We start from the raw sequence: 22,045 nt of genomic DNA, 5'->3' as shown, positions 1-22,045 counted from the left end.
TAACTTTTAACCATTCTGAGTTAAATATCTTGAGTTAGAGCGTCCATTTATACAAATTTAATTTTTTTGGATTTCTAACTTAAAGACCTATCAACCTACCAAATTGCAGCAGCTCACATGAGAGAGATATGATTTTTATAAGACAACTCATAAATTTTACCAACATACATGTTTTCTAAAGAAACAAGTCCAACTTACTTCCCAAGGACATCAACTCTTTGATCGTGTCACTAAGCATCCAAACCAACATGGAAATTATTTCTTCATATGAGAAAGGTATTTATTTGGGCAATTTAAATTCTTTAAGTTTAAAGTCAAAGCTTAAAGATTTTATGCAAAATTATTTTTCTTTCTTTTTAGGAAAGTAGTTATTATACTACTTAAATATATATTGTCTAATCTGGAATGAAATATTATTATTTTAGAGGATTCAAACAGATAGGAGGGATGTGGGGATTATGATTTCCTATCAAATAAAAAGAAAAAGAGAAAGAAAAAGAGGGGTGACCAGAAAGAAGAAGAAAAACTCTCACCCTTTTCTTCTATACTAAAAATTATATTTTCATCATTTCTCTTACTTTTTTGATAGACTTGCAAAGCTAAGTTATTTTTCTTGGTTGAAAGGATATAAAAACCTTCAGATTTTAAAAATTATGAGATTTATTTTATCTTTTTTTTTTTAGTTTATATGATGAATATGAATGTTTTTCTATACTTATTTTCTATAATTATTTAGTTTGACTGTTAGAGCAGACTCTAAGTTATTATTCTAACCAATCTATTAATAATTTTACTATAAAAACCAGAGTTGTGATATTTAAACTTGTGAAGCGACTATGTTTAATAATTATAGTAGATCTATGATATTAATCATAGAAAAAATATTCAATTAAATCGAGCATATACTATAAACAGTCATGTTGTCTAGATTTATCAACCTATCTAGTTCTTAAAACTATTATATAATTAAATTACTAGTGCGGACACTGTGGTAGTTTAATGGTTAGGGTTAGTTGCACTGTGGATCAGTTAACTAACTAATGTTAAAGAAAGATAAATATCTAGAATATAAATTAACGTATCATTTCAATGATCAGTTTTGATTGTCATAGGTGGACGTTTACTTGAGACCAGTTGTTTTCTTTTAATAAGTTTCAGTTTATTTAATTTAGTTTGATTACTTTATTTTATTTACTATAGTATAGTCTAGATAACCTCAAAACCTGCCAACTTTGAATCATTTAGCATAAAGACCTGAACTAGATCTTCCATATGGGATTGACCCCATACTTGTTGTATATTATCTTATTTGTTTAAGTTAGGGTAATTAATCTGTGTGATCGCGACATTGCCCACCTTTGAATCATTTAGTATAAAGACCTGAACTAGATCTTCCACATGGGATTGACCCCTTACTTGCTCTATACTAACTTATTTGTTTAAGTAAGGGTAATTAATTTGTGTGATCGCGACATTGCAACATATTTTGGTGTCGTTGTCGAGATATTAATTCTAGTTAATTCTTGTGCTATGATTGTTATTTATTTCATTATGAAAAAATGTACTATTCAAAATGAAATTTTTAGTGTAATAAGGCCTTAACATTTAGTTTCCTAAAGGAGAACTATGTTCTGAGTAAGACTAGTCAACTTTGGCTGCTAGTACCACCCTCTTGAGGCTAAATTCCACTGTTTTTTAGGGTTTTTAGGCATTGTTGTGTTTTAGTATTTGATTTTTATTTACTTTCAATAATTTAAATCTCTCTTGTGATTGATTTATTTTTAGTTTATTCAAGTTTTCTCGACTATTTATGCCTGTAATCTAATCTACCGACCATAGCATTTCCACGATGCGGTGCACATAGCTAAAAGGATAGAGCAAGGGATTAAAGTTGGGCGTATAGCTGAGCCATTGGAGAAGAGGGGTTTTGTTGGAAGAAAGAGGGAAGGTGACGTTAACAACTTGGAAGGTGGACACAAGGGCAAGAGAGTGGATTCTCGTAACCTACAAATACCTACTTCTTGTTTTTCCCACATGAACTTTAGCAAACCTTTTTCCCTAATCAAATAAATAACCAGTCAAACAACCAAAACAACCACCAAGGACCAAGTACAAGATATATTTTAGAACAACTTCCACCATTACCCATGCCTTTGAAGGACATGTATGCCCAAACTGCTGAGCATTGAACACATAGCTCCTATCCCCACATTACCACTACAACCACCATTCCCTATCTGGTATAAGCTTGAGTTAACTTGCGAGTACCATGCTGGTATTCCCAGGCATGGGATTGAAACCTACTATGCTTTTAAGAGGAAGTTGTTGGAGCTTATTGAGATAGGATGGGTATCATTCGAAGACAAACCCAATGTTAATTCAAACCTGTTGCTTAAACATACCTCAAGTAGTAGTGGAGTGGGCATGATAGAAGTTGGAAATCAAAGCAAAATAGTGATGATGTCAATGAAAAAGTGGTACGACATATTGGTACAATCAGGACTTCTAGAGATAAACGTGGAATGCCATTTAGAGGAATGTGATTATTGTGAGTTCCATAGAGGAGAGGGACATCATATTGAGGATTGCATCGAGTTTCGCGAGAAGATTGTGAAAATGCTGATGATAAGGGAATTGAGGATTGAACCCATGGAGGGCAGTCATGAGGTGATTATGATGGAAGATTAAGATAAGATGACAAGTATATGTAGGGTCCAACCAACAACTAATGGGCCACCAAAGTTAATCTTGGTTAAACCTTCCTACATAAAAGGAAATCACAAAGCCATGCCTTATAACTATAACTATGACTCCAACCTTCGAGCTTCTTTTTTTCCAAACTAAGATTAGTAGTTTGACGTGGAGTGGTTGATGTTTCACGCTCGAGGAGTTGAGAAAGGCAAAGGGAAAAGAAGTGAAATGAAAGGCATAAACTTAATATTAATGAAAACAAAGCATAAAAAATACAAAGAGAGAAAGGAAGAGCATGATCTTGATCTGGAAATCAAGATGCCTAAATGCATGGCAAATGCCTCCTTTTATAGGCCAAAAATGGGAACTATTGATTTGATGACTAATTGATAAGTGGGTGACCAACTTTTGACTTGGTGACAATCCTTATCTTCTCTTGTCTGCCCAAAACGTCATTGATAACGTCAAAATTGGAGCCAGTTGTAAACATGAAAGTTGTAGGCAATTGTCTCAGCTTTCTTGTGTAAAAATTTCAGCTCATTTGGACTTCTAGAACTCCAGATATGGCCAAAATACCGAATAGTGCTCGGGCTGGAAGACAGATTCGGGCTTCTTTGTTGTTGCTACAATTTGGACTTGATAATGGCCTTTTTAGATCTTGGGCTCCATATGAAAGTTGTAGGCCTATGTCTTACCTTTCCATCCATATAAATTGGACCTAAATCTGAGATCTGTAGCTCCAGATATGACCCAATTACCGAACAGTGTTCCGGTTTGGATTGCACCGACATCTCTTTTCTAAGTTTGGCCATCTCTTTATCCTTGCAATTTAAGTTCTTCAAGTCATCAATCAATCCTTTCATTTATGTGATAGGCCTGCATTAAAAATAGACATTTACCATAAATTATAGGTATCTTATATTATTAGATACATTATTATAAAACATATTTTAGTTAAGGAGTTATTGATACTTCAAGTGCAAAATGATGATATAAAACCATGATAAAAATGCACTTTTAAGTACTAATCACACCCCCCAACCAGCTTATTACTAGTCCCTAGTAATCAAAGCGTTAAAATAGAAAACAAATTTGCAAATTTCACAAAGCAAGGTATTCATCATTTAACTTCCATTAATCTATCCAGATAAACAAACTCTCATTAAATTTATATATCTGCTCAATACCACTTAACAAGATATTAATAAACCTTTCTTTTGTGCTCAATGTATCAACACATAATTATGGGGCTTTTCTTGGAAGAAAACAAAATTTTTGTTCTAATGTTTAAGGTTAACTTCCTTGGGTTGGGATTATTATTTTTGTCTTTTTTTTTTAATGTATATACATATAATTTAAAAATATCATGCATCTTTAACCCATGTAATGAGCTTTCAGCTAATGACTCCCAGACCAGTTGGTATTAGGGCATTAGGTGTTAAGACACCCCTACGAGCTTAGTAACTCGGGTCGCAGATACTGATATGTAGATAGTGCAATGTTTGATTCCTTTAAGCTTTTCTCCTCAACCCATGTAACAAGCGTTGGGCCAATAGCTCCCAAGTCAGTTGACTTTAGGGTATTAGGTGTTAAAACACCCCTTCGGGCTTAATTGCTTAGGTTAGGGAGGCTACGAAACCAAACTTATCTACATTTTTATTATCATCATTTTTTTTTTCTTTTTTTTTTTTTTTTTTTTTTTTTTTTTTTTTTTTTTTTTTTTTTTTTTTTTTTTTTTTCTTTTTAATTATATACAATCCCTTTCCCTTAGTTGTTACCTTTAACAAAAGAACATAAATAATGTAATAATCCAATATGCAACCCACAATCATATGTTAAAGTGTGTGTGTGTAAATTAAGGTTTAAGAATACATGTTAAATAAGTATATGAGCAGAATTAAGTGGTAACAATACGAGAGTTTGTAAACCTGAATATTTCAGGAAGTATTATAATAGACCTTGTTAAGAATGGTTACTAAGATGCGTCTCAAGAGTCACTTTAACAAAAGAACTCCTTTACTCTGCCATCCTAGTAACAACAATTATGCACATGCTTTATGAAATGAAAAACAATTTTTTTTTTTATCAACTACTACCCTCTCCCCCCAACCAAAACGAGACATTGTCCTCAATGTTCTAAGGTAGAAAGATAGAGTATAAAAGATATCACCTGAAATAACGAACACTGACAAAACCTGAAACACACTGAAACAAAAATAAGAAATAACAAAACATAATAATAAAACCAAAAGACACAAAAATTCACAAATGAAGGCTCAAATCCAATCTAAGCTTTTTACGGCTTTCCTTAGATGACCAATTTATGCGACTCATGGAAGGATCAATCACAGGAATGAAAGATTGTAGTTGGTCAATCAATTGTTCAGCAGTAGTAGCAGAGATTATGATTTGTCGTGCAGAAGATGTTAGAAATTCCTGTTCCACAGCATGATCAAGAAAAGACAACAACTTATCATAATAACCATTAACATTTAACAAACCTATGGGTTTATGGTGAATGTGCAGTTGAGCCCAAGAGGAAATATGAAAGATCTCTTCTAATGTGCCTAGACCACCTGGTAAAGCAATGAAGGCATCAGCATGGTTAAACATTGCATTCATTCGAGCTGACATTGTGGAGACCTGAAGTTCCTCTCCAATTGTTTTTCCAATGATGTCCCCTTGTGCCAAAGCTTCAGGGACGATTCCTAAAACTTGACTACCTCCTAAAAATGCAGCTATTGACACACCTCCCATTAACCCAAGACTGCCTCCCCCATACACTAAATGAATCTTTCTCTCAGCTAGCACCTGACCAAGATGATTTGCTGATTCTAAAAACTCCTTTTCTTTCCCAGGACTAGATCCACCGAAAACACAAATATTTCTTATTTGATGACTTGAGGAACTTGCCATTTCTACACACTTCTGTATTTGTTGAATGTATGGGTTGAGTAGAAATGAAAGGAAGGAAAAGAGGGTTTTATAGATGAGAAATTAGAAAGGCAATCATAACATCTATATGTAGGCCAGCTGGAGTCTCACACTTTCTCTCTCTCTCTTTATTTATTTATTTATTTACTTTTTGTAAAAAACATGTGTATGTACAGGTAGTTGTGATTGTGGCTCACATCTTCCCTTGGTTTTACGTCCAAGAACGGCTTAAACGCCCTCTATGGGTCGGGGATAGGCTTCCCATCCAGTTTTCTAAAAAACTGGCAAACAGGGTCTTTTTTAGTCAGATTCCCAAGACTAAGTCGATCATGTTCTTTATGAAATAGTGGCCATAAATCATGAATTGCACGATGCACATCTCCACTAGGATGCGTCTCAAGAGTCAATAGAAGATTATCTAAAGACTCCTTACTCAGGCCATCCTTAATGAATTGTATTTTATCTTCACGATTTATAGATACCATTCCTAAAGAACGACATTGTGTATTACAAGTCCATCTAGCACATCGATAACAGACTTCTAATCGTTTTGCACGATGCTTCTTTGCAAAAGTGCTTTTACCCGTTCCAGGCATGTGTGAAATGAAGGAGTTAGAGGACTCACCTAATAATCAGACCTTTGCTTCAATCAACCAGCGAATATCTTCAGGAATTTCATGATTCATTAATAATCTCAATCTTGCACATCTAGCACGGTAAATTTTTGTAATCGCATTACAGATATCAGTTATTGTGGGAAACTGAAAGAACCGACTTAAGTCACGGAGTACCGTTATCCGCCATTTGACCAGGGTGAGAGAAACTAGCAAAATCACTCAAAAAGAAACACAAAAAAGAAAAAGTGAGAAAAACAAAATAATCAACCTTTATCTACAAGATCATTCAAACCAGCTGATTCATTTTCACTAGGAAAATTATCAAAGTAAGCTTTCAAACGATGTCCATTTTCCTTAAAATCATTGTCATTCATTGAATTCTCAATATCACAGGCCCCATAAGGATTGGTCCATCTTAATCTTAGCTCTTTAGGGAATGCATAGAGTTGAGAATCATAAAACAAAACTTTTTGACCAGTGTCAATTTTTTGACAATTTTCACAAGTTTTGCAGAATGCATGTGTGTCCTTGAACATGGTGGGCCAATAAAATCCATTTTGAAAGATTTTTACAGCAGTCTTTTTTGACGAGAAATAACTTCCACATGCTTCAAAATGACAAAGTTTAATGACACTACTTACCTCATTGTCAGGAATGAATCTTTGAAATATTTGATCAGGACAATATTTGAATAAGTTAGGGTCATCACAATAAAAGCTCTTCACTTCGTTCAAAAACTTTTCTTTGTCTTAAGTACTCCAATCAGCTGGCAAATCTCCTAAAGTAAGAAAATTGATATTTTTATCATACCAAGGCATTGGACTAAGAGAAAGTAAGGATTCGTTAGGAAAGTAATCATCGATTGGTGTGATGCCAGATGTCGAATCTGTTGTCACTATTGACAAAAGATTCGCATCAACATTTTCTGTGCGTTTGTCATCCGTGATTTCTTCCTCAGAATAAATCATTTGCAAATCTTCAGATTCATCCAATTCATTTTTACTTAAAGTAGATTCAAGTTGATCATAAACTAATTCGTCAATATGATCTACTTCTTGTAAATCATTATCTTCTCTAGGTTGTTTGCAAATGTTGAAAATATTCATCTCCAATGTCATGTTTCCAAATGATAGCTTCATCAGTCCATTCCTACAATTAATCAATGCGTGAGAAGTTGCAAGAAACGGACGTCCTAAAATAACAGGAAATGAATTACATACTTCAACAGGTTGTGTGTCCAAGACAATAAAATCCACTGGATAAATGAATCTATCAACTTGTACTAACACATCTTCAATTATTCCTCTAGGCACTTTTATGGATCTATCGGCAAGTAAAAAAGATATAGAAGTTGGTTTTAACTCACCTAGATTGAGACTTTGAAAAACTGAATATGGAAGTAAATTCACACTAGCACCAAGATCAAGTAAGGCTCTTTCAATTTTATGCTCTCCAATAAAGCAAGAAATTGTAGGACAACCAGGGTCTTTATATTTCAAAGCATTATTGTTTTGAAGAATAGCACTTACTTGTTCGGCTAGAAAGACTTTCTTTTTCACATTCAGTTTCCTCTTCACAGTGCATAGATCTTTCAAAAATTTAGCATAGAAAGGAACCTGTTTAATAGCATCCAGCAAAGGTATATTGATCCTTACCTGTTTGAAAATTTCAAAAATTTCAGAGTTGTGATTGACTTTCCTTTGTTTGGTCATGGCTTGAGGAAATGGCAGTGCTGGCCGAGAATCAGTCGTTTCTTTGCAATTTTCAGATTTAACCCCTTCCTTACCCTCAGAGATTGACTCATCATCTTTCTCATAAGGTTCAAGAGAGGGTTTTTCAATAACCTTACCACTGCGCAGAGTGATTAGTACTTAAAAATGCATTCTCATTAAGGATTTATGTCATCATATTGCACCTAAAGTATCATTAAATTCCCTAACAAAAGCATGTTTTATATTAGCAAGTCTAAAAATATAATATACCTTTAATTCATGGTAAATGTTCATCCTAAATGCAGGTCTATCACATAAATAAAAGGATTGATTGATGAGTTTAAGGATTGAAATTGAAAGGATAAAAAGAAGGCCAAACTTAGCAAAGTGTTGCTGGTGCATTCCAAACTCGAACACCGTTCAGTAATTTGATCATATCTGGAGCTGTAGATATCAGATTTAGGTCCATTTTATATCGATGGAAAGGTAAGACATAGACCTACAACTTTCATATGAAGTCAAAGACTCAGTTCTGCCGTTTTCAAGACCAAATCTTAGCAACAACGAAGACGTCGGAAGCTGTCCTGCAGCTCAAGCACTATTCGGTTTTTGGCTCATATCTTGAGTTCTAGAAGTCCAAATGAGCTCTGGTTTTTTTTTATGGAAAGCTGAGACAATTGCCCACAGATTCCACAATTCAGTTGGCTATAATTCTGATGTGAGCAATGACGTTTTGGCCAGCCAACAATATCAAAAATCAGCCCACAATATCAAAAAAACCAGCAGCCATTAATGTCAAAAACCAGCCACCAAATCAATGGATGCCCACCAATTCTTCAATCAATCAATAGTTCTGAAACTTAGCCTATAAAAGGAGGCATTGTCCATGTATTTAGTCATATTAATTTTTAGATCAAAGTTATCTTCTTGCTTTCTCTCTACATCTTTGTAATGTTCAAGTTTTCTTTTATGCTATAGTAATCTCTTGTTTATGCTCTTTCATTTCCTTTCCTATACTTAGTTAGCTTATATTATGTTTATGTTCTTATATTGTTTATTTGTGTTTTTCTCCTTCTTAATGTTTAGCTAAGTTAATTATGTCAAGGTGAAAAGGTTTTTCTAATGGTGTTAGAATAGGTATAATATAAACTCAACATGAGCTTTAAATGTTTATATCCAAGAAAGATTGTTATTAACATGTTTTATCTTTTTATCTTACTAATTCTTAATACCTTGCTTATTAAATGTTTAATTTAGATTTGTGTTGTATAATATTTGGTACATCAAATGCTTGATCTTTCATAGTTTTCGGCCAAAATCGTTATTATGATAGAAACTTGATTTGTTGTTAACATAAACTAGCAACATGAATGCTTGATGATATTTATAAGTATGGTATTACTTATATAAGATAATTAATATGATCATGTTAGTAATTTATAATGAGCTAATAACGAGAAATCATCCAATTAGAACCTCCTTTGTGTGTGGTTTCTAGTTGAGTAATAAAAAGAGTTTATATTATATTTATTTGAAATACCATTAGTGAATCCTATAACCTTGACATATGTTTTGTTATTGTTTAATCCTTACATCAATATCACATCCCAAAACTTTCTTCAACTCCTTTTCTGTTATTATTCTCTTTAAATCTTTTTCTTTATTTGTAATTTATATAATTCACCTCCCTGTGGTTCGACCCCGGTCTTACCGGGTTATTTTACTTTGACACTCCTGCACTTGGGATAAGACATCAACTCTTTGATCGTGTCACCAAGCATCCAAACCAACATGGAAATTATTTCTTCATATGAGAAAGGTATTTATTTGGGCAATTTAAATTCTTTAAGTTTAAAGTCAAAGCTTAAAGATTTTATGCAAAATTATTTTTCTTTCTTTTTAGGAAAGTAGTTATTATACTACTTAAATATATATTGTCTAATCTGGAATGAAATATTATTATTTTAGAGGATTCAAACAGATAGGAGGGATGCAGGGATTATGATTTCCTATCAAATAAAAAGAAAAAGAGAAAGAAAAAGAGGGGTGACCAGAAAGAAGAAGAAAAACTCTCACCCTTTTCTTCTATACTAAAAATTATATTTTCATCATTTCTCTTACTTTTTTGATAGACTTGCAAAGCTAAGTTATTTTTCTTGGTTGAAAGGATATAAAAACCTTCAGATTTTAAAAATTATGAGATTTATTTTATCTTTTTTTTTTTAGTTTATATGATGAATATGAATGTTTTTCTATACTTATTTTCTATAATTATTTAGTTTGACTGTTAGAGCAGACTCTAAGTTATTATTCTAACCAATCTATTAATAAGTTTACTATCAAAACCAGAGTTGTGATATTTAAACTTGTGAAGCGACTATGTTTAATAATTATAGCAGATCTATGATATTAATCTTAGGAAAAATATTCAATTAAATCGAGCATATACTATAAACAGTCATGTTGTCTAGATTTATCAACCTATCTAGTTCTTAAAACTATTATATAATTAAATTACTAGTGCGGACACTGTGGTAGTTTAATGGTTAGGGTTAGTTGCACTGTGGATCAGTTAACTAACTAATGTTAAAGAAAGATAAATATCTAGAATATAAATTAACGTATCATTTCAATGATCAGTTTTGATTGTCATAGGTGGACGTTTACTTGAGACCAGTTGTTTTCTTTTAATAAGTTTTAGTTTATTTAATTTAGTTTGATTACTTTATTTTATTTACTATAGTATAGTCTAGATAACCTCAAAACCTGCCAACTTTGAATCATTTAGCATAAAGACCTGAACTAGATCTTCCATATGGGATTGACCCCATACTTGTTGTATATTATCTTATTTGTTTAAGTTAGGGTAATTAATCTGTGTGATCGCGACATTGCCCACCTTTGAATCATTTAGTATAAAGACCTGAACTAGATCTTCCACATGGGATTGACCCCTTACTTGCTCTATACTAACTTATTTGTTTAAGTAAGGGTAATTAATTTGTGTGATCGCGACATTGCAACATATTTTGGTGTCGTTATCGAGATATTAATTCTAGTTAATTCTTGTGCTGTGATTGTTATTTATTTCATTATGAAAAAATGTACTATTCAAAATGAAATTTTTAGTGTAATAAGGCTTTAACATTTAGTTTCCTAAAGGAGAACTATGTTCTGAGTAAGACTAGTCAACTTTGGCTGCTAGCACCACCCTCTTGAGGCTAAATTCCACTGTTTTTTAGGGTTTTTAGGCATTGCTGTGTTTTAGTATTTGATTTTTATTTACTTTCAATAATTTAAATCTCTCTTGTGATTGATTTATTTTTAGTTTATTCAAGTTTTCTCGACTATTTATGCCTGTAATCTAATCTACCGATCATAGCATTTCCACGATGCGGTGCACATAGCTGAAAGGATAGAGCAAGGGATTAAAGCTGGGCGTATAGCTGAGCCATTGGAAAAGAGGGGTTTTGTTGGAAGAAAGAGGGAAGGTGACGTTAACAACTTGGAAGGTGGACACAAGGGCAAGAGAGTGGATTCTCGTAACCTACAAATACCTACTTCTTGATTTTCCCACATGAACTTTAGCAAACCTTTTTCCCTAATCAAATAAATAACCAGTCAAACAACCAAAACAACCACCAAGGACCAAGTACAAGATATATTTTAGAACAACTTCCACCATTACCCATGCCTTTGAAGGACATGTATGCCCAAACTGCTGAGCATTGAACACATAGCTCCTATCCCCACATTACCACTACAACCACCATTCCCTATCTGGTATAAGCTCGAGTTAACTTGCGAGTACCATGCTGGTATTCCCAGGCATGGGATTGAAACCTACTATGCTTTTAAGAGGAAGTTGTTGGAGCTTATTGAGATAGGATGGGTATCATTCGTAGACAAACCCAATGTTAATTCAAACCTGTTGCTTAAACATACCTCAAGTAGTAGTGGAGTGGGCATGATAGAAGTTGGAAATCAAAGCAATATAGTGATGATGTCAATGAAAAAGTGGTACGACATATTGGTACAATCAGGACTTCTAGAGATAAACGTGGAATGCCATTTAGAGGAATGTGATTATTGTGAGTTCCATAGAGGAGAGGGACATCATATTGAGGATTGCATCGAGTTTCGCGAGAAGATTGCGAAAATGCTGATGATAAGGGAATTGAGGATTGAACCCATGGAGGGCAGTCATGAGGTGATTATGATGGAAGATTAAGATAAGATGACAAGTATATGTAGGGTCCAACCAACAACTAATGGGCCACCAAAGTTAATCTTGGTTAAACCTTCCTACATAAAAGGAAATCACAAAGCCATGCCTTATAACTATAACTATGACTCCAACCTTCGAGCTCCTTTTTTTCCAAACTAAGATCAGTAGTTTAACGTGGAGTGGTTGATGTTTCACGCTCGAGGAGTTGAGAAAGGCAAAGGGAAAAGAAATGGTAGATTTTAACAAAGCACTAAAAGTTAATAAGCCAGTAATTGAAGAGGAGTCGAATGAATTTTTGAAGTTGATAAAACACAATGAATATTGCAAAAGACTCCAGCTAGGATCTCCCTTGTGTCCTTGATACTCAGCTCTAACCCACATCGAAGCACCTTGCAAAAGGTATTGAACGAGGCATATGTACCCCAAGACATGGAACATAAAACCATGGAGCATCTGGTGGGGAGGATCCATGCAACTAATTACTTGTACTTTATGACTGATAAGCTGAATGTTGAAGGTACCAGACACAATAAGCCTTTATACATTACTGTTAGGTGCAAAGACTGCCTCATAGGAAAAGCACTCATCGACAATGGCTTGGCTCTCAACATGTTGCCAAAACACATTATAAAAGAAATGCCGATTAACGAATCTCATATGAAGTCAAGTACTATGATGGCCAGAGCATATGACGGCTCACCTAGGCCAATAATTGAGACTTTAGAAGTGGAGCTATATATGGCGCCACAAATATTCCTGGTGATGCTTCAAGTTAGGGATATTCACTCTTCTTATAGTATGTTGTTAGGAAGACATTGGATTCATGTAGTGGGGGCGGTAACTTCATCAATATTCCAATGCTTGAAGTATATCATAAACAGGATGTTGGCAACTGTCAAAGCCGAGGAGACAGTATCCATGCTAAAGAATATGGATATACTTTTTATTGAGGTGGAGGATTGCAATGATAACAATATCCATGCTTTTGAGATTGTGAACACTAATTAGTGCCTGAGAACACAGTACTAAGAAGGCCAAGGATCTCAGATGCAACAAGGATGGCAGCTTAATGCTTCTTGGAACACAGGATCCCATTTCAGTATAACCCTATCACTAGGGTACCAGAACGAGTTAAGTCGACAAAGATGAAATGTGTTGACCAAAGATTTAGGTTGGGGTATAAACCTAATAACGAGGATCATCGGTGGGCTGCTGACTTGAGAAGGGAAAGAAGAATGACTAGAATTGAAGGAAGAGAGTCTAAAGAAGAAAAGCTAGAAATCCCTCCTCTTGCAGTGTCATTCCTAAAAGCTACATATGTAATGCAACTCGGTATGAGCATAAATACCTTGGGGGAAAATAAGGTAGAAGGAGATGACACGAAGACAGTAGCGAGAAAGAAAGACGAAGCGTTGTCACAACTAACTGTCCATACACTAGAAAAAGTCTCCACTAAGACCGTTGTGCGCAAGTTGGCTTAGGGTGAGAAGTTTCAGAACTGGATGACCCAAGAAGCTCCGGTAGTTTTCAAAATGAATCCTGAAAGCAGATCTCCTATAATATCACATACATTTAGCATCAAGAATAAATGGCCAAACGCGAACGAACATGTGATAGCTATGAAAGAAGAAGAGTGAGATGAAAGCAATATCAGTGAATTCACTAAGGTAATAGAACAACGAGAACAGATTTGGAAGCCCGTCAAAGAGAAACTCGAAACCATCAATATCGGTGGTGATTAGCTCAAGAAAGAGTTGAAAATAGGTATTTTAATCACTTCTGAATAAAGGATGGAAATGATCGTCCTATTACAATAATATTCAGATGTCTTTGCTTGGTCCTATAAAGATATGTCTGGTTTGGATACAAATATTGTAGTACACAAGATACCATTGGAAGAAGGCTATAAACCAGTCAAGCAGAAGTTAAAAAAAAGGCCCACCCAGATATCTGGATCAAGGTCAAGGTAGAACTCGAGAAGCAGTGGGATACTGGCTTCCTAGAAGTAGTTAGATATTCACAATGGGTATCTAACATTGTTGTGATGCCCAATAAGAAGGGGAAGATTAAAGTTTGTATGGAGTCCCAGAATTTGAATAGAGCTAGCCCTAAGGATGATTTTTCTCTACCACATATAGATGTTTTGGTGGACAAAGCTACCCGAAGTTCCACATATTCCTTTATGGATGGTTTTTTCAGGATACAACCAGATAAAAATAGCTCTAGAGGATAAAGCAAAAACAACTTTTGTCATACCTTGGGGGGCATACTGCTACAAGGTTATGCCATTTAGTTTGAAAAATACAAGAGCAAACTATCAGAGAGCAATGGTGATTCTGTTCCATGACATGATGCACAAGGAAATTGAGATGTATATAGATGATATGATTGCTAATCTAAAAGGGGAGAAGATCATGTTGAGGTTTTAAGGAAGTTATTTGAGAGGTTGAAGAAGTATGAATTAAGGCTCAATCCTGCAAAATGTTCATTCAGAGTTAAATCAGGTAAGCTATTGGGATTTGTGGTAAGTGATAGAGGTATACAGATGGATCTAGATAAAAGAAAGGCCATCCAAGCTATTTCATCTCCTAAGACAGAGAAAGAAGTAAAAGGATTTTTGGGAAGGTTAAACTATATTGCTCGGTTTATAGCTCAGTTAACAACAACATGTGAACCTATATTCTGATTATTAAGGAAAAAGAATCCTAGAACCTGGAATGAGGAGTGTGAGGAGGCATTCAATAAAATCAAATATTATTTACAAAATCCACCTTTACTGGTTCCTCTGGTATCAGGAAAACCTTTGGTATTATATCTAACAGTAACCAAATTAGCCATGAGATGTGTATTGGGTCAGCATGATGAAACCAAAAAGAAGGAAAGAGTTATTTATTACCTAAGTAAGAAACTCACTAAATGTGAGTCTAGATACACTGAGATAGAAAGGCTCTGTTGTGCGTTGGTGTGGGCGACAAAGAAATTACAACATTATATGTTATACGATACTATTTGGTTAATTTCAAAAGTGGATCCTCTAAGAGAAAGCTGTAAAAGGAAGTGCAATTGCAGACCCTTTGACTGATAATGTTGTTGAGGATTACAAACCTTTGGATTTTGATTTCCTAATAAAGATATATTGTTCATAGAGAAAGAAGAGGAAAAGACAGATTGGTGGACCATGTTTTTTGACAGAGCAATAAATGTATATGGTAATGAGGTCGAGGTGGTAATAATCTCTCCCAATAAGAAACAATATCCAGTTTCAGTTAAAACACATTTTGAGTGCACCAACAATATAGCTGAGTATGAAGCTGATATCCTCAGTTTAGAAGCTGCATTGGAGCTAAAGATAAAAAAGGGGATAGATGTATATGGGAATTTAAATGTTGATTATATGTCAGGTTGAGGGGTATGGTAAACCAAGGAAGAAAAGTTAAAATCGTACCAGGAATACCTATCTATACTAGCAAAGGAATTTGAAGAGATTAAAATCACCCATCTAGAAAGAGAAGGGAACCATATTACGGATGCTTTGGCAACGCTAGCGGCTATGACTACCATTGATCTCAAGTATAAGATACAACCTGTACACATTGATAATAGAAATGATCTAGCTCACTATTGCTTAATTGAAGGAGAAATAGGCGAAATGAATCTCTTCTTTATAAAAGCCTGGACTAGGATCACATCCCCACACTAGGGGCAAACATAGATATTTCATGAAAAGTTTAAAGTGTTTGAAACGGGATGAAAGCCTGTCAATTTGAAAAAAAAATAAGTTAAAGCAATTGACAAAAGCATGAAAAAGAAGGCAATGACAAATCATACATTTTGGAAAAGCTACTTGAAAAAGTTAAATCCAGGCCTTTCAAGCTACGGTTCAACCCTTGTCTTCTTTTGCTCTTCTCACTGTAAGCTCTAATTCCTCTGTTCTCACGCCTACCATGGTCCAACAAATGATTGTGTCTGCTTTTTCAGCTTTAGGCCTCCAAGGTACAAATCTTACCTCTATTTTTTCTTGGATTGTTGATTCGAGTGCCTCTAATCATATGATTGGTAGCACGACAGGTCTCCATGATGTTTGTAAATATGGCGGCACAAACTATTCAAATTATTGATGGTAGTACATTTCCTATTAATGCTGTTGGGACTTTAGGTTCTTCATTTTAAAATGTTTTTATCTCTCCTAACTTATCTATCAATTTGATTTATGTTGGCCACCAATTAGCCAAGAAAGATGAGATGAAGCCTACCGTTAGGAAAATCTTTAAAAAATGAAATGATCAACCTTGCCATCAGGAAGCCCCGAGTTTTCAAACCCTGTGATCGGGAATTGTCAAGAAGCACCAAGTTTTCCAACCCTTCTCTTGTCATCCCTCCAAGACTTTGCAAGTAAGTCCCATTTTTCACACTTGTCGCATCACATCTTCCAGTTGGGTAGGTCACCCATTACAACAAGACCATTCTTTCCTTTTTTCCTTAGGTAGGTCATCCATTACAATGAGACCAATATTTTTTTAGGTAGCTCACCCATTACAATGAGACCAATTCTCTATATTTTTTATCCGGGTAGGTCACCCATGACAATGAGGCCATTCTTCTACTTGGGTAGGTCACCTATTACAAAGAGACCACACTACACATATTTTTTTAGTTCCAGTTGAATGAGGTCGCCAGATGAGATTTCAAGTTGACCGAGTTACACATATTTTTTGGTTTTGGTTAAAAAGGATCGCTAGATGGGATCTCAAGTGGCTTTGGTTAAAGGGAATCGCCAGATGGGATTTCAGGTTGACCAAGTTACATATATTACTTTGTTCTAGTGGGAGGAGATCGCCAGATGAGATCTCAAGTGACTTTGGTTAAAGGGAATCACCATATGGGATTTCAGGTTGACCAAGTTACACATATTTTTTAGTTTTGGTTAAAAAGGATCACTAGATGGGATCTGAGGTGGCTTTGGTTAAAGGGAATCGCCAGATGGGATTTTAGGTTGACCGAGTTACACATATTTTTTGGTTTTCGTTAAAAGGGATCACGAGATGGGATCTCAGGTGGCTTTGGTTAAAGGGAATCACCAGATGGGATTTCAGGTTGACCAAGTTACACATGTTCTTTGGTTTTGGTTAAATAAGGTCACCAGATGGGATCTCAAGTAGCTTTGATTAAAGGGAATCGTTAGATGGGATTTCAGGTTGATCAAGCTGCATATATTTTTAGTTCCAGTTGAATGAGGTCGCCAGATGGGATCTCATATTTCAGCTGCGGTAAAAGAGAATCACCGGATGGGATTCCAGGTTGACTGAACTATAAATATAGTTCTTGGTTTTGTATAAAGGAGGTCGCCAAAAGGGATCTCATACTTCAGCTTCGGTTAAAAGAAATCGCCAGATGGGATTTCAGGTTAACTGAGTTGCAAAATAGATTTTTAGTTTTGGTTAAAGGAGGTCACCAAAAGGGATCTCAGGTTAATGATTATTTTTATCAACTACTACCCTCTCCCCCCAACCAAAACGAGACATTGTCCTCAATGTTCTAAGGTAGAAAGATAGAGTATAGAAGATATCACCTGAAATAATGAACATTAACAAACCTGAAACACACTGAAACAAAAATAAGAAATGACAAAACACAAATATTATGTTATTAATAAAAAGAAAAGACACAAATTTTTACAAGCTAAGACTCAAATCGCAGTTGTGATTGTGGCTCACATCTTCCCTTGGTTTTACGTCCAAGAACGGCTTAAACGCCCTCTATGGGTCGGGGATAGGCTTCCCATCCAGTTTTCTTAAAAACTGGCAAACAGGGTCTTTTTTTAGTCAGATTCCCAAGACTATGCCAAGCATGTTCTTTATGAAAATGGGTTCCTAAGTTATGAATTGCACGATGCTTATCTTGACTATGATGAGACTTAAGAGTCAATAGAAGATTATCTAAAGACTCTCTGTGTTTTGAAATAAATCCCACCTTCTGACAATTTTCACAGTTTTTGCGGAATGCATCTGACTCCTTGAATATGATGGGCCAGTAAAATTCACTTTGTAAGATTTCTACAATCCTCTTTTTTGATGAGAAATGATCCCCACATGCCTTAGAGTAACAAAATTTAATGAAATTACTTACCTCATTGTCGAGAATGCATTTTTGAAATATTTGATCAGGACAATAATTGAATAAGTAAGGGTCATCCCAATAAAAATTTTGCTCGTTGCTCAAAAATTTTCTTTTGTCTTCAATACTCCAATGAGTTGGCAAAAATCCTGAAGCAAGAAAATTGATATTTTTAGCAAACCAAGGCATTGAATTAAGAGAAAGTAGAGATTCATCAGGAAAGTAATCATCGATTGGTGTGATGTCGGGTGTCGAATCTGTTGTCACTTTTGATAAAAGATTCGCATCAACCTTTTCGATGCCTTTTTCATCCTCGATTTCTTCCTGATTGGTCATGGCATGAGAAAATGGAAGTGCTGGCGGAGAATCAGTCGTTTCTTTGCAATTTTCAGATTCAACCCCTTCCTTTCCCTTAGAAATTGACTCATCATCTTTCTCATAAGGTTCAAGAGAGGGTTTTTCAATAACCTTACCACTGCGTAGAGTAGTGACTGATTTGACTTGATCCATGTGTTGACTTCCATAACTACTTGCATTTGCATTGTATTGCTCCTTGAGATTTTGCTGTGGTTTAGATGGAAACTTACCTTGCTCTTGAAAATTGAGAGCAGATGTGAATTTTGCAAGAGTATCTTTAAAATCTGTTATGCTTTGAGCAAGTTGAGTGTTGATTGTCTCTTGCTTTTCAATGAATGCATACAAAGTTTCCTCAAAATTTCTTGTAGGAGGTGGAGCATAAGGAGGTGCATATCCATGATAATTTTGGAAATTATAGTGTGCTTGAAACTGTGGTTGTGAAGTTTGTGCATTGTTGTTCTCACTCTTCCAATTGAAATTTGGGTGATTTCTCCAACCAGGGTTGTATGTTTGGGAGTATGGGTTGTGGTTGGGCCTTTGGAAACTGTTTAAAGCATGGGCTTGTTCATGGAGACATTCTTTAAAAGAAGGCAAGGTTGGACAATCGTTGGTTGAGTGTTCATTTGTTTCACAGATTTGACACACAATGTTTTCAACGGATTTTAATTGACCACTCTTTTTCAATTCTAGTGCCTCGACTTTTCTAGCTAAAGATGCAAACTTGGCTTGAAGGTCATGATCTTCCCTAAGGTTGTACATGCCTCCACTAGATGTGTGAGGTTGAGTTTTACTCGGTGCCTCATAAGTACCTGCGGTGTCCCAATTTTGAGCATTTTCAGCTAACAAGTCTAAGTACTCCATTGCTTCATCAGGGTCTTTATCTTCAAAAGTTCCATTGCACATCAATTCAACCATTTGCCTATCTTTAGGTGTTAACCCTTCATAGAAATGTGAAACCAATCTCCATGTTTCAAAACCATGATGAGGGCAAGTACTAAGCAAGTCTCGATACCTATCCCAACATTGGTAAAATGTTTCTCCTGGTTTTTGAGTGAAAGTGGTGATTTGTCTCTTGAAAGAGTTTGTTCTATGAGATGGGAAAAACTTCTTTAAAAATTGTTGTTGCATTTCATCCCAAGCACGAATGGATCCTGGTCTTAAATTTTGTAGCCATGTTTTAGCTTTATCTTTTAATGAAAAAGGAAAAAGCTTTAATCTGATGGTGTTCATGCTACAATTTAAATTATTATATGTGTTGCAGACCTCTTCAAATTCCCTTAAATGCAAGTATGGATTTCCCAATTCTAAGCCATGAAAAGAAGGTAAAAGTTGAATAATGCCTGGCTTAAAATTAAAATAAGATGCATCGAGAGGAAAAACTATGCATGATGGTGCACTTGTTCTTGTGGGATTCATGTGGTCTCTAAGTGTTCTAGCACGATTATTCTCATTATGAAGTGATTGAATATCTTCTTCGGCCATATTTTCTGAAAATGATAAGGATACCCTACAAAGAGTACCACTTGATGTACGTGACCACACTCTCATGCACGTGAAGGAATAAAATAACAGGAAAAAGAAAACAAAAGAAGAAGAAACAAGAAAAAAGAAACAAAGTTATATACAAGAAAAGTGAAAAGAGAAAATAAAATAATTACTATAATTTATACAAGAACTCACCTCCCCGGCAACGGCGCGAAAAACTTGACACGACTACAAGATTGATGTCTTCTCTCAAGTGCAGGAGTGTCGAAGTAATAAATAACCCGGCAAGACCGGGGTCAAACCACAGGCAGGTTAATTGTACAAATTATAAACGATAATAGTACAACAACAATAATAATAATAACTACAACAATAATAATAGTAATAACAATAATAACAATAATGACAATAACAACAACAATAATAATAATAATAATAATAGTAGTACTAATAATAATAATAATAGTAATAATAATAATAATAATAATAGTAGTAGTAGTAGTATAGTAATAGTAATAGTAAAGAAAAAGAAGGAGAAGAAGAAGAAGAAGATGAGAACTTTGAGATGGAATATTAATGTAACGATTAAACAATGATAATAACAAATGTCAAGGTTAGAGGTTCCACTAATGGTATATCAAACAAGTATAGTATAAACTCTTATTATTGAATTGGAAACCACACACAAAGGAGGTTCCAATCAGATTATATATTGTTAACATGATTACATTAGTCATCTTATTCAATTAATGCTAATACTTGTAAATCTCGTCAAGCATTCATGATTATAACTTATGTTAACAACAAATCAAGTTCCTTTCATAGCTCAGGTGTCGGTTATACCATACATTATGGGCTATGAAAGTGCCAAGCATTTGTTGTACCAAGTGTTATACAACATAAATGAAGATTAGTCATTTAACAAGTAAAGTATTAAAGAGTGAACAAGATAACAAATACAAAACATGTTAGTATTAAACATTAAAGTCCATATTAAGTTTACACTATACTTATTCTTACACCATTAGTGTAACCTTTTCACCTTGACATAATTAACTTAGCTAGACATAATGAAAGAAAGAAAAATAAATAAACAAAATAAGAACATAAATAAGATAAGAGTTAACAAAGCAAAGGAAAGGAATTGAAAGACATAAACTTGATATTAATGAAAGCAAAGCATAAGCAATACAAAAAATACAAAGAGAGAAAGGAAGAGCATGATCTTGATCTGGAGACCAAGATGCCTAAATGCATGGCAAATGCCTCCTTTTATAGGCCAAAATTGGGAACTATTGATTTGATGACTAATTGATAAGTGAGTGACCAACTCTTGACTTGGTGACAATCCTTATCTTCTCTTGTCTGCCCAAAACGTCATTGATAACGTCAAAATTGGAGCCACTTGAAAACATCAAAGTTGTAGGCAATGGTCTCAGCTTTCTTTTGTAAAACATTCAGCTCATTTGGACTTCTAGAACTCCAGATATGGTCAAAATACTGAACAGTGCTCGGGCTGGAGGACAGATTCGGGCTTCTTTGTTGTTGCTATAATTTGGACTTGAAAATGGCCTTTTTAGATCTTGGGCTCCATATGAAAGTTGTAGGCCTATGTCTTACCTTTTCATCCATATAAATTAGACCTAAATCTGAGATCTATAGCTCTAGATATGACACAATTACCGAACAGTGTTCCGGTTTGGATTGCACTGACATCTCTTTTCTAATTTTGGTCATCTTTTTGCCCTTGCAATTTAAGTTCTTTAAGTCATCAATCAATCCTTTCATTTATGAACATTTACCACAAATTAAAGGTATCTTATATTATTAGATATATTATTATAAAACATGCTTTAGTTAAGGAGTTATTGATACTTCAAGTGCAAAATGATGATATAAAACCATAA

This window comes from Populus euphratica, unplaced genomic scaffold (assembly GCF_000495115.2).
Source record: "Populus euphratica unplaced genomic scaffold, PopEup_1.0 scaffold524.1, whole genome shotgun sequence".
Lineage (NCBI taxonomy): Eukaryota > Viridiplantae > Streptophyta > Magnoliopsida > Malpighiales > Salicaceae > Populus > Populus euphratica.
Note: the sequence above shows the minus strand (reverse complement) of the source record.